Genomic DNA, 18,017 nt, shown 5'->3' with positions numbered 1-18,017 from the left:
CCCGGTATAGCCTTTTGTGATGCTATTTGTTTGTTTAACCGAACACGAGGCGTAATTAACTGTTGCCTTTCCGTCCCGAAAGAGGCTTCTATCGTTCCTTCTCTTCTCAGCATCTGCTTACAAAATATCCACTTGGTTCTAACATTGGCCACTAGCTGTCAATTATCCAAAGGTTTGCGTAAAAGCTTTGTATGATTTAGTTACTGGATTAATAAGTCACAACTAGTGTCAGTCACGGCATAAATCTTACGAGAATTTCAATATGCGACGCTAAGAATACGAACGACTATACAGAATCACTTAAGGTGTGACAGGTAATTTATAGGGGATCTGTATTTGTCCTGGAAAATAGATTTCATATTGAACACGTGTGCGGCACATACTAAAAATCACACATGAAAATATCTGTGAAAATGATTTGTACTGCATTTATTCGATCACCCACCGTAAGACAATATCACAGATATTGCTGACAACAAACGAAGACGTCAAACTAATGGATACAGGTCAAAAGACGACTGTCGTTATCTTGAGCCAATTGCTTTGTTAACATATCGTTTTTCCAGGAGCGACGAGTTTTAATTGTTGAATAGCATTTCGCCAGTCACTCGTGTGCATATCTTGTGTAGACGCATTTCCTGGGAAATTTCTATATGCCGCGGTGGCGAAGAATCCAGACATACCTGTATTATAAAACCGTGTGTGTGTGTATATATATAGGTGTGTACGTTCCACATCTTCTCCTAAACCACTGGATCGATTTCAACTAAACTTAGTAGACATTTCACTTGCCGATTGGAAGGAACCACTGTGGGGTGACAACCACCTTACTCTCAAAGGAGAGAGGGTAGGGGTGACACAGTGTCGTGGCTAACGATGCTCATTCATTATTTGAGAACGAGTGCATATAGTGTCTTCCAGTAAAATTTACACAAAGTCTTAAACCTTTACGACCTATCTCGCTGTCACCCCCTCCTCTCAAGAACCCCCCACCCCCTACATACACACACACACATGGAGATGCAAAATGATGAAAGAAAATTTTTTTAGCTTACTGCAGTTTCGTTGTTGATGCAGTAAAACATGTCTCATCAGGCACGACGTTTTAATTTATTGTCTCCTTCTTACTATATTTATCCACAGCACATTTTTCTGGCAGTATTAACGTATGCCTCGGAATTTATCTGCAAATATATTTGATTTTACGGTTCATGCAGGAGATATGACATCATGAAGACAGAGAAGTGTGAAAAACTGCCTCATAATGTCTGATGTTTTACTTTACTATTTCTTTTCTGCTGTATTCGCATCACAATTCGCGTATGGGATCCTGTTACAGCACCGGATGTACCTGGCCAATTATGTCATTTACGACACATAGTCCAGGAGATATGATATCATAAATATTGAACTGAATGAAAAGTGCGGAGCGGAATTCGCTATAGGTATAGGTGAAATATGCGTACTGATTTAAGTGTAGTATGTTCAGTACTTCTAAAACGTGACAAGCGCGCATGCAGGCTAAGCCGAGGTTAAAAAGCTCGTCCTAAATCCGTGAGCCTGTTTCGTACATATTTATTACACTTATTTTTGAGTCATCTCTCTTCTGACTGGCTTGATGCGGACCGCCACGAATTCGTCTCCTGTGCCAACTTATTCATCTCAGAGTAGCACTTGCAGCCTATGTCTTCAATATTTTGGTGTATGTATTCAAATCTTCGCCTTCCTCTACAGTTTTCACCCTCTGCAACTCCCTCTAAAACCATTTAAGTTATTCCCTCGTGTCTTAATACGTGTCTTATCATCCTGTCCTTCTCCTTTTCAGTGTTTTCCATGTATTCCTTTCCTCTCCTCGTTCCTTATCTTATTATTCCACCAAATTTTTGAAATTCATCTGTAGCACCACATCTCAATTTCTTCGATTCTCTTCTGTTTCGTTCACTCCACAGCCCACGTTGCACTACCATACAATGATGTGCTCCAAACGTACATCCTCAGAAATTTCTTCTCTCGGCCAGGAACGCCCTTTTTTTCAGCGCTAGTCTGCTTTTGATGTTCTCCTTGCTGCGTCCGTCGTTGGTTATCTAGATGCCTAGGTAGTAGAATTCCGGGGTAGGATGCGAAACGGGTGGCCTTGGAGCAGAAGAGGCACCACAGGACATTTTAATTTGCACTGTCTGTACTTTTACAAATAAATTCATAAAACTGTTTCAGGATGATCAGGGAGGATTCAGGATTCACACTCATAGCAGTGGAAGTTCAAAAACATAACAAAATATATTTTTTACATGTTAAATTTCATCATTTTTTCACTTACTATTGGCTGCATTTGTTGCTGTAGGTACACTTTTCTTCATAAGTAAGAGAGATTCTTCAATTAAATTTGCACGGCATACAAGCCATACCAACAGGTGTATGAAACTCTAGAATTTCCCAAATCTGTTAAAAACTGTGGTAAAAATTTAGATAAATTCGAGTTTTCTCTAAACACGGAGTTTAAAATATAACAGCCCATTCGTTTTTTCATAGATTAAATAAATTTTAGAGTGTCATACAACTGTAAATATGGTTTGTGAGCTGTGCAACATTCATCGCGGTATCTCTCTTACTTATGAAGAAAAGTGTACCTATAGCAACAAATGCAGCCAACAGTAAGTGAAAAAAATCATGAAATTTCACTTTTAAAAAATATTATTTTTCATGTTTTTGAACTTCCACTGCTATGGGTGTGAATCCTGAATATTTCCTGGTCATGCTGACAAAGTTTTATGAATTTATTTGTAAAAGTATAGAGAGTGCAAATTAAGAAGTCCTGTGGTGCCTCTCCTTCTCGAAGTCGGCTCGTTTGACGTCCTACCCCCCTTAACAGTATCTACTTTATGGCCTTCAATCCTGATGTTAAGTTTCTCGCTTTTCCCATCTCTGCTACTTCTCATTTTCGTCTTTCTTCGATTTACTCTCTATTCGTATTCTGTATTCATTAGACTATTCATTCAACTCAAAAGAACATGTAGGACTAATTGTTCTTCACTTTCGCTCAGCACAACAATGTCATCAGCGAATCGTTTCATTGATATCATTTCACATTTTATTTTAATCCGACTGCTGAACCTTTCATTTCATCATTGCTTCTTCGATGTACAGACTGAACAGTAGGGGTGAAAGACTGAAGTCCTCTCTTACGGCCTTTTTTCAGTCCGAGTATTTCGTTCTTTGTCTCCACTCTGAATATTCCCTCTTGGCTCTTGAACATATTGTATATTCCCCGTCTCTCTCTTTAGCTAAACCGTATTGTTCTCCGAATTTCGAACTTCTTCCACCACTTTACACTGTCGAGCGCTTTTTCCAAGTCGACAAATCCTATGTACGTGTCTTCATTTGTCTTAAGGTTTGCTTTCATTATCAACCATAAAGCCGGAATTGCCTCTCTGGTGCCTTTACCTCTGCTAAATTCAAATTGATCGTAATCTAATACATCCTCAATTTTCTTTTCCATTCTTCTGTATATTATTCTTGTGAGAAACTTGGATGCATGAGCTGTTAAGGTGACTGTGAGATAATTCTCGCACTTTTGAGCTCTTCGGAAATGTGTGGATGATATTTTTCTGAGAGTCAGATGGTATGTCACCGGACTCATACTTTCTACACACTAACGTGAATAGTCGATATGTTGTCACTTGCCCCCTTTGATTTTAGAAATTCCGGTGGAATTTTATCTACTTCTTCTGTCTAATTTGATTTTAAGCACTCCCGAACTTTCTTAAATTGTGACTCTAATACTGGATCCGCTCTCTCTTCTAAATGGACACCTGTTTCTTCTTCTATCACACACAAATATTCCCCCTCATACAGGCCTCCAGTGTACTCTTTCCACCTATCCGCTCTCTCCTGTGTATTTAACGGTGAAATTCCCAATGCACTCTCAATGTTACCACCCTTGTCTCTAATTTCACTGAAGGCTGTTTTGACATTTCTGTATCCTGAGTCAGATCTTTGGAATGTCGTTTCCTTTTCGATTTCTTCATATTATTCGTGCAGTCGTTTCGTTTCAGCTTCCCTGCATTTCATCAGGACTTGACTTTCTGTATTCCTGAGTTTCCCGGAACATTTTTGTACCTCCTTTTACATCGATCAAATTAAATATTTCTTCTGTTACCCATGGTTTCTTCGCAGTTACCTTCTTTGTACCTAGGTTTTTCTTTCAACTTAAGTGATGGCGCTTTTTAGAGAAGTCCATTTCTCTTCAACTGTTCCGCCTACTAAGCTACTCTTTATTGCTGTGTCTATAACCATAGAGAACGTCAACCGTATCTCGTCGTTCCTTAGTACTTTCGTCTCTCACTTCTTAGTGTATTGTTTCTCCCTCACTAATCTCTGTGACTTCAACCTCCTCATCATCGCTACATTGTGAGCCTTACAATCCAGTATCTGATTTCGGAATCTCTGTCTGACCATGATGTAGTCTAATTGAAATCTTCCCACATCTACCGGCATTTCCCAAGTATAAGGTGAGATCGTGATTCTGTCAACAAAGTCAAACATACCACAGTGATGGTATCAACAAAGTGATTGTCCCTTGGGTGAAATGTGTTCGTTGCCAGGTGATTACGCTGAGAAATAAATAAGTAGAAATGAAGATTACAGATGTGGAATGTTGATAAATTTTGTTTTATTTGAAAAACTTTCAGAGTTTTCACATAATGGTTTGGAGATACCTCTTTTCAGCACGCACTCGTACTTTATTCCTACCGACAATAACATTTTTGCTTTCATTAACAAACAAACAGAAATGGTAAGCGCTTCCTCCACTTGCATGCTTAGCACAAATAAACTTTTCCTCTTTCAGACTCGTGCCCCTGTTATAATTCCCTTAAGATAAAGTTTTCTCAGTTAACAGTATAATTTAGGATTAGAAACAAGTCTCTTGCATCTTTAATTACCATATACGGCATTTTTTGCATCTACACGGCTACCTCAAATTATGTGTGTCAAATAGATACGCCTCAGACACACGTATTTCGGGTTGGACCTACTCCAACAAACCACAAAGGGAAAATTATATGTATTTATCCCATAAAAACTGTAATTCATAATAAACATTAATAATAGCTGTTAATTCTCTTGCTATCCACTTCCTTGCGCATTAACAATAGATTTGTTTGTGTTATGCATTGAACTTGGCTCAATTTCCGCGCTTCTAAGTTGTCGCTACCCCTGGCGATTAGCATGTATCCCAGCCCATATCAGGATATGCAATCGATACGTACTGCGTGGCGATAACTTCAATATTTTCTCACGTCGCGTATATCGATGGGACGACTAATATTATCTAGCAAAGTATATAAAATTGTTAACAATCCATTATAAACACCGTCCTAACCACCGTTTTAGTACTAGCAATGGTGCGAAATAGACTTTGTGCCTTTGCTCTTACAGTAACTAAGACAGATACCAGGTGGCTTGGAACAGATAAAAGGAAAGTCTGCGCGAATAGTTACCGCCACGCTCCGTTCAGTAACACATTCACATACACCCTACATATCACAACATTTTAATAGCAAGCTGGGACAACCTTCTTGGATGAGAAGAAGAACGTTGTCACAGAATTCAATTAATATGGTCCCAGTCCCTCGGTTCCGACCATGGGTTTCGGAAGATTTCTCTTGGTAGTAAGACGTACTCCGGATTTCCGGAACTGGTAGTCCCTACCATTTATAGCCCGGTCAGGACCCACCATTTCCTCCAGAATCAACTGCTCCGATAATTGTCTGAACAGAACCACTACCCTTCAATGAGCCGGATCTCGAAGAGCCCGTTCCACTGCTAGGGGTTAAAAACAGCAGCTAAAAGTTTGCGTAAGAGGAGAGGGTATCTGTCAAACTGTTGAAAAAGTCTAACAGGCAAATAATCCCTGCAATATGCTTTATATCGCATGGAATCTGATACCAAACCTCCATTAACCACCTTCAGGTGAGAACACAAGTTTACCGTCTCTACTTATCTACGTCGTAGAAATCGTGCAGACAAAATTAGGTAAATAACAGTTCACACAGAGAATTAGCTTGTACTCAGACATCCTTAAATAGAGCAGGAGTAAAGTTGTGTAATGAAAAGCATCCATTGTTACATAGTTCAAGTGGAGTACATTTTCATTCCTGTCCTTCGGTATTTATACAAATAATTACCTTCGTGCTTTTTTCTATCACACTGTGACGTTAGGTACGATACCATGTCCTATTGCCTGCTATAGAGAAAGCTCACGCTTTCTGAGGTTTACGTTACATGGACTTTGTTGATGAGAATTATCCGATTTGGCACGTCTATATTTCAAAAGCAAATAAACGTATACAATGAATTTGGTTTTCTGATGAAAGTGAAATTTAAGAATTTTTTTTCCATACCTTTTCATATGTCTTCAATATGCCCCCTTGAGATGCACGGGATATGTCAATGCGGTATTCACACAGTTACCTCACTGCAGTGAGCATGTCTTGAGTTACTGCTTCCACAGCTGCTTTGGTCCACTGTGATCGATCCGCCGTTTAGTAATTATTTGATTTAAAAATTTCAGCACTTCCACATGCCAGAGCTCGAATCAGTTTCCAGCTGTGGGAAAAGAAAGTTCTCAAACATATCGAGCTATGTGCTTCCTGTAACAGTGTTCTCGCAAATAAAACTGGACCATGCCCTTTTTCCCGTGAAACTGCAGAAAACACATTAAATTTGGGAGAATCACTCTCATGTTGTCGTTGTTCCGCGCCACATATTCTCAATTTACGACGGTTCATCCTTCCATTTAAATGGAATGTTGCCTCGTCACTAAACACTAAGCGAGGAAGAAAACTGTCATCCTCCATCTTGCCATGAACGAAATTACGGGACTCCACACGTCGTTGTTTGTCACGTTCACGAAGAGCTTGCAGTAGCTGAATTTTGTATGGTTTCATGTGTAGAAGCGACACACGCCAGACGGAATTCGGAGGCATGTTGAACTGTCGAGCTGCACGGCGAATTTATTTCTGCGGACTCCTTGCGAACCTATGGCGAATGCTTTCGACGTCTGTGTCAGACACTCACAAGCGGCCCGGCGATTTGCCTCTGGTGTAGGAGCATCCACACCATACCTAGTACGCAAGTCACGCTGAACAGTTATTATTGACCCGCACCGCGCAAAACGTAGAACACAAAATGCTTTCGGTTGTCTCGACAGAATTTTTGCTAGAACTGGACACATACTGCTGCTACCTAGCGGGAACCATATTATACTCGAGAGTTAGTTCTTTCAAATGGACCAAATGGCTCTGATCACTATGGGGCCTATCTTCCGAGGTCCTCAGTCCCCTAGAACTTAGAACTAGTTAAACCTAACTAACCTAAGGATAAGTTTGAAGTTCTCTAACGCTATAGATACAGCAATAAGGAATAGCGCAGTAGGCAGTACAGTTCAAGAGGAATGGACATCTCTAAAAAGGGCCATCACAGAAGTTGAGAAGGAAAACATAGGTACAAAGAAGGTAGCTGCGAAGAAACCATGGGTAACAGAAGAAATACTTCAGTTGATTGATGAAAGGAGGAAGTGCAAACATGTTCCAGGAAAATCAGGAATACGGAAATACAAGTCGCTGAGGAATGAAATAAATAGGAAGTGCAGGGAAGCTAAGACAAAATGGCTGCAGGAAAAATGTGACGACATTGAAAAAGATATGATTGTCGGAAGGACAGACTCAGCATACAGGAAAGTCAAAACAACCTTTGGTGACATTAAAAGCAACGGTGGTAACATTAAGAGTGCAACGGGAATTCCACTGTTAAATGCAGAGGAGAGAGCAGATAGGTGGAAAGAATACATTGAAAGCCTCTATGAGGGTGAAGATTTGTCTGATGTGATAGAATAAGAAACAAGAGACGATTTAGAAGAGATAGGGGATCCAGTATTAGAATCGGAATTTACAAGAGCTTTGGAGGACTTACGGTCAAATAAGGCAGAAGGGATAGATAACATTCCATCAGAATTTCTAAAATCTTTGGGGGAAGTGGCAACAAATCGACTATTCACGTTGGTGTGTAGAAAATATGAGTCTGGCGACATACCATCTGACTTTCGGAAAAGCATCATCCACACAATTCCGAAGACGGCAAGAGCTGACAAGTGTGAGAATTATCGCACAATCAGCTTAATAGCTCATGCATCGAAGCTGCTTACAAGAATAATATACAGAAGAATGGGAAAGAAAATTGAGAATGCGCTAGGTGACGATCAGTTTGGCTTTATGAAAAGTAAAGGGACGAGAGAGGCAATTCTGACGTTACGGCTATTAATGGAAGCAAGGCTAAAGAAAAATCAAGTCACTTTCATAGGATTTGTCGACCTGGAAAAAGCGTTCGACAATATAAAATGGTGCAAGCTGTTCGAGATTCTGAAAAAAGCAGGGGTAAGCTATAGGGATAGACGGGTCATATAAAATATGTACAAGAACCAAGAGGGAATAATAAGAATGGACGATCAAGAACGAAGTGCTCGTATTAAGAAAGGTGTAAGACAAGGCTGTAGCCTTTCGCCCCTACTCTTCAATCTGTACATCGAGGAAGCAATGATGGAAATAAAAGAAAGGTTCAGGACAGGAATTAAAATACAAGGTGAAAGGATATCAATGATTCGATTCGCTGATCACATTGCTATCCTGAGTAAAAGTGAAGAAGAATTAAATGATCTGCTGAACGGAATGAACAGTCTAATGAGTACACAGTATGGTTTGAGAGTAAATCGGAGAAAGACGAAGTTAATGAGAAGTAGTAGAAATGAGAACAGCGAGAAACTTAACATCAGGATTGATGGTCACGAAGTCAATGAAGTTAAGGAATTCTGCTACCTAGGCAGTAAAATAACCAATGACGGACGGAGCAAGGAGGACATCAAAAGCAGTCTCGCTATGGCAAAAAAGGCATTTCTGGCCTTGAGAAGTCTACTAATATCAAATACCGGCCTTAATTTGAGGAAGAAATTTCTGAGGATGTACGTCTGGAGTACAGCATTGTATGGAAGTGAAACATGGACTGTGGGAAAACCGGAACAGAAGAGAATCGAAGCATTTGAGATGTGGTGCTATAGACGAATGTTGAAAATTAGGTGGACTGATAAGGTAAGGAATGAGGAGGTTCTACGCAGAATCGGAGAGGGAAGGAATATGTGGAAACACTGATAAGGAGAAGGGACAGGATGATAGGACATGCTAAGACATGAGGGAATGACTTCCATGGTACTAGAGGGAGCTGTAGAGGGCAAAAACTGTAGAGGAAGACAGAGATTGGAATACGTGAAGCAAATAATTGAGGACGTAGGTTGCAAGTGCTACTCTGAGATGAAGAGGTTAGCACAGGAAAGGAATTCGTGGCGGGCCGCATCAAACCAGTCAGAAGACTGATGACCCAAAAAAAAAAAAAAAAAAAAACCTAAGGACATCACACAAATCCAAACCCGAGGCAGGATTAGAACATGCGACCATAGTGGTCGCGCGGTTCCTGACTGTAGCGCCTAGAACCACTCGGCCATTTAGGCAGGCTTTGTTCTTTCAAACAGTACATTGTTCACATACATATCGCAAATAAAATGATATTTATGTTTTTTTTTTTAAATCCGATGATTCTTTTTGATACACCCTCTATACCTGAACACACATGCGGACATACAAAAACTTTGACGTGCGCGTTGGCATTGAGATATTACAACTTCCATCAACATTTTAGTGCCAGAAATTTTCTTGCTAGAGGGCTTCTCATGTGCTCCCGTGGTGTGAGAGTTTAAACCCAGAGACACGCACTTACAAGAGGCTGTCGATTTCCGCTGTCGCCTCCGTGGCTGATCCCTGTAAAGGGGACGTTGGACACAATTCGCGGCCGCCTGGCCACCCCGCGAATTCCAGTTAGCCCGAGCTGTTTGCCTGCCGCTTTACGGCAAAGAGGATTGGTGTCCTATCTGGCTTACTCTTTCCCGGGAGCAGAATCCACTTCAGATCTCAATTTCCTGGCGCCGAGAAGCCGCTGCCTCGGAAAACCCTCGACTTGCGTTTGGAGCTCGATGGGTCAGCACGTTTGCATCCCGGAAAGTCTGGTAAATGAAATTCTGAGATTGGTCCACTAATTTGTGCACTGCCGCAGTATATATTCTCCACTTGCGAAGATGGATTGATAAATTTGGCAAAACTCTACGAAATGATGGAGGTTTTGTCAAGCAAAATGAATGTTTGGAAGCGTGATTTTAAGACTTTTCTTTTTCATTCTTTCAGACAATCGCCATGCACAACAGTTTGTGGCAACTATAGTATTGAATACGTATTTTTATTTTATAGAAACGGGTGACTTCGAATGGATTGCTGTGGTAAAAGAATCTTACTTCGGAAGATGGCAGCCGAATAAAAGGCACTATTTGGAGAAGTTAGTGAAGAATCAAGAGAATGCGACACTTTGTATTACTCGATGTATGGACCATCTTCATGGATGTGTGTTAAAATGGTTTAAACCACCATATTACAGTAGTCATTCCTTGAAATGTGAAGTGCATGCCATGAATGTAAATATATGACACAGGAATTTAAAAGTAAACATACGAGTACTAAATGTATACAGAACTGTATTCATATGTTTGCTTTTAAAGTCCTGTGTCATATATTTACATTCACAGCATGCACTACACTTTTTTAATAATGGCTATTGTAATGTGGTGGCTTAAACCATTTTAACACACGCCGGTGCAGATGGTCCAAGACCGAAACCGGCAGATATTTGGGTCTAAAATAAAAAAAACAGCTCATGGTTCAAATATGCATTTTATACATTTATTGCACATTTTACTCGTCATACAGCTCAGTTTCAGCAGGTCACAAAAACTTTTCTTCAAGTAAATCAGTCCAGATGCATAGTAACAGCTGTTTCTGAACGACACATCATTTTTAGGTTGAGACTTACAGTATGGCACGTTGCGCGGATTCACTGCATATTCAGGTAGCGATACCTCGCTTAGCTGGAGACAGTGAAATTATTGATATCCTATGCTTATTGATGTTGGTAGCTGCAAATTGAACATTATCGATGCGGTTGTGGTATATTTTAAATGTAGTGCTGCGTTACAAGATCACTATAAGTTGTTGCATGCTACGGTACGTGTCTTGATAATTTTCCTGAGTTCTTATTTTAGGATGCTAGTATTCAGCGTGCGAGTAATGATCATCTAATTTGGTATTGTTTGAAGGTCACTGTCTGAGCTATAATGCACGTTGTCACGTCGTTTCTAGTGGGTGAATATTGAATCTTGATGGGTTATATTCCGTCACGTCAATATAATTTGGAGTTTTTATAAATTTTTTGTGGTCTTGTTCATTTGAAAATGTAATTAGAAAACAACATATAGAAACAACCATTGTCAGATTATGCTTACACTACGATTAGTATCTAAGTACAAAGTAGGCTACAGTAACGTCGTCACTAAGCGAAACTTGTCAGTATTAGAAGCTTCGAGAAATCACGCCTTTTAGTGTACAGAACACTTATACCAATAGTTGACTGTTAATCGACATAGTTTTGGTGTTGGTATGAGACCCTAGGAAAAAAATATTCATTCAGCAGTATCCCACAGAGAAAAAGAACTGCTCTTAAAAAAAATGGCTGGAGAACGTAAAGTGTGTAGATAAAACCACAAGCAGGTGGTGGCGACATATCTGATTCCACCGATTACAAAGCAGAAGTGGAAACAAATTTATTTCCCATTCAAATTAGGTGATCGAGAAACTAACTGAATGAAATATATTGTGCTCATTTGAGATTATGACGAGGATTAAAGTTTAAGATTCGCAAAAGAGTAGGTAAAGTTGCTAAACTATTTGTCTAGATTCTCTGAGAATTTCACAAGATAAATGAGACTGAAGCATACGAAATTTATCGGATTTTTGCAGTACTGAGTAAGTTTTAGCAGACATATACTGATAGACTTTCTGTAAGTTGTTTGCTAACAAACTGCGTTACATTACCCCTTGGGAAACCTAACGTCTGATGCGAAATTGAACGAATTTGTTAATCAACTTCACAGCATAAAAATTCTTCTTGCCTTCACATTCATGTGTAACCAAGTGCCCAACAACATTATAAAGCATTTACAATTGCTAAAGCGTTCCTTATGTAGCTTTTAACACATTTTCTTCTAAAATTGATGAGTTCTTCAGCTGTATGATTAACGGTTGAATTACCCAATACTTACTTTGCCATCAATTATTGACTCCCAGGCATTTTAGTTAAATTCTATGATGTGGATGGTGTGTCAAGTCTCCATTTACCACTTGGTCTGATGCTATCAGACTGTTTCATCAGAAACGACCATAACTGCGGGTGTGCTCCAATGAAGCAGAACGCGATGGATAGCAATTTGAGTATGCAAAAGATTTATCAGACGAGTCAGCTGCACCATATGACGGTTCGCTGACAATCCTATTTCCCACAGCAGAGTAACGATACGTGCAACAACACCTGCTACACGCGCTTTCAGTTTTAATACTATCAGGATAACGCTAAAGAGAGAGAAATTGATACTATGTGACTACAGGCTAAGGAGGATCATTAAACATGTTCTAGATACTTGGGATAAATACTATGATCCACTATGAAATGGAAAACGTCAAATAAGTTATGGGGATGATGTTAGAAAAACTTTGATTCATTTACTGGGTCGTGTCTGCTCACTTCGTTGTTGACTGCCGTCACACCCTTATCTGTCCTGACTCCTTAGTCTTCAGGAGTGAATGAAATTTGAGTGCATTTTAAAATGGAACCTTCGTGGAAGATGCCATTGCATCTTAAGACTGCAGTTCAGCGACTTGAATCCTTAGCAAGCCGCTGCAGTCTGGAACCGCAAGACCGCTACGGTCGCAGGTTCGAATCCTGCCTCGGGCATGGATGTTTGTGATGTCCTTAGGTTGGTTAGGTTTAACTAGTTCTAAGTTCTAGGGGACTAATGACCTCAGCAGTTGAGTCCCATAGTGCTCAGAGCCATTTGAACCATTTTTGAACCTTAGCAAGTAGACATGACAGTAGATATCTAACGTAGACAGAGACGGCACGAAACACTCGACATTGGCTTATACACGTCTTACAGTTATGTCTATCTAAAATTAAGTCGGAATCTTTGGAACAGAACGTTATTCGTTCATTCGGAGCATTATAGGCTAATGTACGCTTACAGCCACCTGCGTAATAGCGTTTAGGTCCACTTTCACGCTTTCCACACAGAAGTGACTTTGCGTGGTATGGATTAAACAAGTCCTTAGTATGTTTCCGGTGGTATTCCACTCCTTGTGTCGGCGCACAACTGACGCTAATGCTGTAAACTGCAGGGCTGCACTTCACCAACACTAAGCTGGATTTTGAGTTTTCAGTCGTCCTACTGATTTGATGAGGCCCTCCACGAATTCCTCTCCTGTGCCAACCTCTTCATTCCAGAGCACCACTTGCAACCTATGTCCTCAATTATTTACGGGATGTATTCAAATCTGTCTTCCTCTACAGTTTTTGCGTTCTCCAGCCCCCCCCCCCCCCCCCCCCCCACTCAGTTTGTGGCCAATAAGAGCAAAAAAACGATAAATACATTTGAAATAACGTTCCAGCAATTTGTCTAGTGCCTTGTAAGTCATTCCCTGATGACTTAACAGATATCTTATCATCCTGCCCCTTCTCCTTTTCAGCGTTATCAACATATTCATTTACTCTCCGTTTCTGCACAGAACCTTGTCATTTGTCACCCTATCAGTCCACCTAATTCTCAATATTCGCCTATGGCACCAAATGTCAAATGCTTCGATTCTTCTCTGTTCTGGCTATCCCACACTACCATTCAATGCTGTGCTCCAAACGTACATTCTTACAAATTTATTCCTCAAATTAATGTCTATGTTTCATACTAGTAGACTTCTCTTGACCAGGATTGCCTTTTTTGAGAGTGCTAGTCTGCTTTTCATGTCTAATTTTGATGCCCTCCTTCCTCCGTCTGTCATTGGATATTTTGCTGTCTAGGTTGTAGAATCCATGTACTTCGAGATCATCAAACCTGATAATTTTTTCGCTGTACGAATTTCTGATACTTCTATTACTTTCGTATATTCAATTTACTTTCAGTCCATATTCTGTGAACATTAGACTGTTCTTTCCATTCAGCAGATCATGTAATTCTTCTTCACATTCACTCACAATAGCAATGTCATAAGCGAATCGTATCATTGATATCCTTATACCTTGCGTTGTGCCTAGGGAAGACAGCCTAGACACAATGAGAGGAAGCCGAAAGGCACGCGCTTAAACTCACGCAGGCTGGCGTGAGGTCTGAAACAGGATACGTAATGAATGCTACAAAGAAAAGTACGTAGCTTCTGGAATACTTAACTTTAATCCATAATTGTAGAACATCGCTCTTGATGATACATTAATAGAATCTCAATATCAATGGAATACGGCGCCTTGCTAGGTCGTAGCAAATGTAGCTGAAAGCTATGCTAACTATCGTCTAGGAAAATGAGAGCGTAGTTGTCAGTGAACCATTGCTATGAACGTCGGCTGTACAACTGGGGCGAGTGCCAGTACGTCTTTCTAGACCTGCCGTGTGGTGGCGCTCGGTCTGCAATTACTGACAGTGGCGACACGCGGGTCCGGCGTATACTAATGGACCGCGGCCGATTTAAAGGCTACCACCTAGCAAGTGTGGTGTCTGGCGGTGACACCACATTCCTCCCCCGCAAATCAGCGTACGGTTGTGTTATAAGGCTTCCGCCCGCCGTGGGGAGGACCGCATGTTGACGTATGCGACGAGGTGGGGAGCCTAACAACAGGCGAGGCTGTGCCACCCGCACCCTGCCATTCGGTCCGAGGGGAGCTAGGAAACGCCTGAAAACCTAGTCCAGGGTGCACGCCAACATGCGTTGTATGCGCCCGGAAAGAGACAGGAGGGGCCGTAGCGTCGACCTCCATCGCGTCGGGGTACCCGACGCGCGAAGACGACATCTGGTCCGGAGCGGGCAAGAGTTCCATGTCGTAGGACAGCTGGTCACGGGAAACGATCGGCGGTGCGCGACCCAGGGAGGCGCTTGGCGGCTGCAGCGAAGCGTCCACTGCGGGCGTCGCCGGCGGGAGAACAGGCGGCGGCGGTGGCGGCGGCGGCGCGTCACCACGGGGCAAAATTGAAGGCAGCGTCGGTAACACCTGGGGATGAGGCGAGCCAGTAGATGGGTCCCCAGGGCGCTGACCGGACGGCACCGTCGCTGAAAGCAGACGGGGAGCGGCAGAACCCGTGCGACGACAGAGGCGCAGCTGATTGAGATGCCGACGCACCTCACCCGAGGCCCCCAAAACCAGATACATAGCGCGGCCGAGGCAGCGAAGAATGCGCCCTGCGAAACAACGCCGTGAACCGCGATAGTTGCGATAGTATACAACGTCGCCTGGAGAAAAAGCAGGTGTCTGCCGCCGCACAGGAACCTGATGCGGCGGATGCAGCAAAGACATCAAGGTTCGATGAGGACGACTATGGAGCAACTCAGCCGGCGAGCGACCATGTCGGGGCTGAGAGCGATACGAGGACAAGAAGAGCAATAACGCGTCCTCCCGAGAATGCGACTCTTTCAACTTCAACATCTGTGACTTGAAAGTCCGGACCAATCGTTCAGCGGCACCGTTTGACTGAGGCGAAAACGGCGCGGACGTCAGATGTTCAATACCATTGGCCTTGCAGAAAGACTGAAATTCTGCGGACATAAATTGTGGGTCATTGTCGGAAACAAGAGTCTGCGGTAGGCCTTCAAGGCAAAAGATAGCAGATAAGGCTTGGATGGTGGCAGATGACGTCGTGGAAGACATCCTGACAACAAAAGGAAAATTACTGAAGGAATCGACAACAACCAACCATCGAGCATTCCAAAATGGACCAGCCAAATCTATGTGCAAGTGTTGCCAAGGGGAAGTGGCTTTCGGCCATGCAAAGAATTTCCGCGGTGGTGCGGATTGTTGTTCGGCACACGCCATGCAAGAAGAGCACATTTTCGTAATCGCAGCATCGATTCCGAACCAAGTACAGTGCTGACGAGTAAGTTGTTTCGTTCGCACTATACGCCAATGTCCTTGGTGGAGAAGCCGTAAGACAGAGGACTGTAACGAACGTGGGACCACGACCCGAGACTGATCATTATCAGAACGCAACAGCAAAACACCACGTCGAACAAAAAGTCTCTCCTGGTGAGCAAAAAATCGGCGAACCAACGGATCCTCGATCCGTGACTGTGACAAGGGCCATTGCGTAGCAACAAAACGCAAAACGGTAGCACGGACAGGGTCAGCAGCTGTGGCTGTAGCTACACGACGAAAATCAATCGGAAACGATTCGGCCACGTCATCGGTTTCCGCATCAATGAACATGCAAGCAAGTTCGGAGGAATCGAACGCTCTATCCTCAGCAACAGGCAAACGGGACAACGCATCAGCGTTTCCGTGCTGAGTAGTGGACCGATACAAAATATCGTAGCGGTACTGCGAGAGGAAAATAGACCAGCGTATGAATTTCTGCGCTGTACGTGGACGTACAGGCTTGGTCGGATGAAAAAGCGACGTCAAAGGTTTGTGGTCTGTGATGATGGTAAAGTGACGACCATACAAGAAATCATGAAACGTTGTAACATCAAATACGAGAGCCAAAGCTTCTTTCTCTATCTGTGAATAATTTCTTTGCGCAGACGAGAGCAATTTGGACGCATAGGCAATAGGGCGATCATGCAAACCATCTTTGTGCGCAAGCACAGCACCGATCCCGAAATCCGATGCATCTACCATCAACAAAAGGGGTTTCTGGGGATCGAATGGCGTAAGGCAAGTATTTGAAAGCAACGCCGATTTCAACTGGCGAAAGGCGCGTTCGCATCCCGTCGTGCAGATGAAACACCTTTATGGCGTAAGCAATGAAGTGGAGCTGACATGGAAGAAGCGAGCGGCACAAATTTTTTATAATAATTAATTTTTCCCAGCACACTCTGCAGCTGCTTCAAATTCTGCGGCGAAGGCAAGTCTTGTAAGGCATGGAGGTGCTCTGGACTAGGATGTATGCCTTGGGCATTGATTACATGTCCCAGATATGGTAAATCATGAGCAAAAAACACACATTTGTCCTTCCGCAAGCGAAGACCATTTTGTCGCAAGACCTGAAATAATGTTCTGAGATTGGCTAAATGTTCTTCTTCCGTCTTTCCGGAGATCACAATATCGTCCAGATAGTTTGCTGCAGTAGGGACCGAGGCACAAACAGTTTGCAGATATTGCTGAAACAATGCAGGGGCGGATGCACACCCGAACGGCAGTCTTTTGAATCGATACAAACCAAGATGCGTGTTAACCACCAAGACGTGCTGGGATTCGTCGTCCACCGGTATTTGCAAGTACGCATCTGCTAGGTCCAACTTCGAAAAATATTTACCCGGCCACAGTTTGTCAAAAAGATCTTCCCGGTGGGGTAAAGGAAAAGTTGCAATCACTAGTTGTGGATTCACTGTAGCTTTGAAGTCCACACAAAGTCTCAATTTACCGGAAGGTTTTGGCAAAATTACTAAGGGTGATGCCCGGAGAGAAGCCTGCACACGTTCAATCACACCTTGCGATTCCAAATCGTGTAATGTTCTTGCTACCTCATCACGCAATGCGTGGGGAACATTGCGCGCTCTGAAAAATTTTGGTTGCGTGTTTACTTTCAGTTCCAAATGTGCATTATAGTTCTTAGCGCAACCAAGGCCCGGTGCAAAAATGTCTGCAAACTCGTCACATAGATTGGAAACACTGGCTGAAGGTACAGTCTCGTTCACTGATAGGACCTGATTGACTATAGACAAGTTAAACAACTGAAATAAATCTAAACCAAACAAGTTCACAGCAGAAGAAGAACGAAGGACGTAAAAAGACACAAGTTTGGTTTGTCCCTTGTATGTTGCAAGAAGGCTGCACTGTCCTAA

Source organism: Schistocerca americana, chromosome 7 (genome assembly GCF_021461395.2).
Source record: "Schistocerca americana isolate TAMUIC-IGC-003095 chromosome 7, iqSchAmer2.1, whole genome shotgun sequence".
NCBI lineage: Eukaryota > Metazoa > Arthropoda > Insecta > Orthoptera > Acrididae > Schistocerca > Schistocerca americana.
Note: the sequence above shows the minus strand (reverse complement) of the source record.